Genomic DNA, 542 nt, shown 5'->3' with positions numbered 1-542 from the left:
TCTTTATACCCAAACTCTGTCTTTGTGTTACATATTTTGTCTCCGGGGCAGCCCCAGTGGGTGGCGCAGCAGTTTCGAGCTGCCTGCAGCCAGGGGTGTGATCCTGGAGACCTGGGATCGAGTCCCCCGTCGGGCTCCCTGCATGGAGCCTGCTTCTCCCTCTGCCTGTGTCTCTGCCTTTCTCTCTCTCTGTGTCTCTCATGAATAAATAAATTAAAAAAATAAAATCTTTAAAAAAAAACATATTTTGTCTCCGGAGCACAGAGATTGGCTTTCAGCAACACACTCATGTCCACTACCATAAGTATGGAGCACTGGACATTTTGACCCAGGTGATTCCCCAGCAGGTAGAGGTGGTGAGGTCTGAGTTAGGTCAGAGGTAGCAGGCAGGGAGAGGAGGACACTGGGCCAATAGGGAGTCATAGTAGGTTCTAGATCAGTGGAAGGGCTTCATTTCAAAGGGCCAAGTTTTCTTTTTTTCTTTTTTAAAGATTTTACTTATTTAGAGAACACAAGCAGGGGAAGTGGCAGAGGGAGAGGGA

The sequence above is a fragment of the Canis lupus genome, chromosome 20 (assembly GCF_003254725.2).
Source record: "Canis lupus dingo isolate Sandy chromosome 20, ASM325472v2, whole genome shotgun sequence".
NCBI lineage: Eukaryota > Metazoa > Chordata > Mammalia > Carnivora > Canidae > Canis > Canis lupus.
This window is presented reverse-complemented; position numbering follows the sequence as displayed.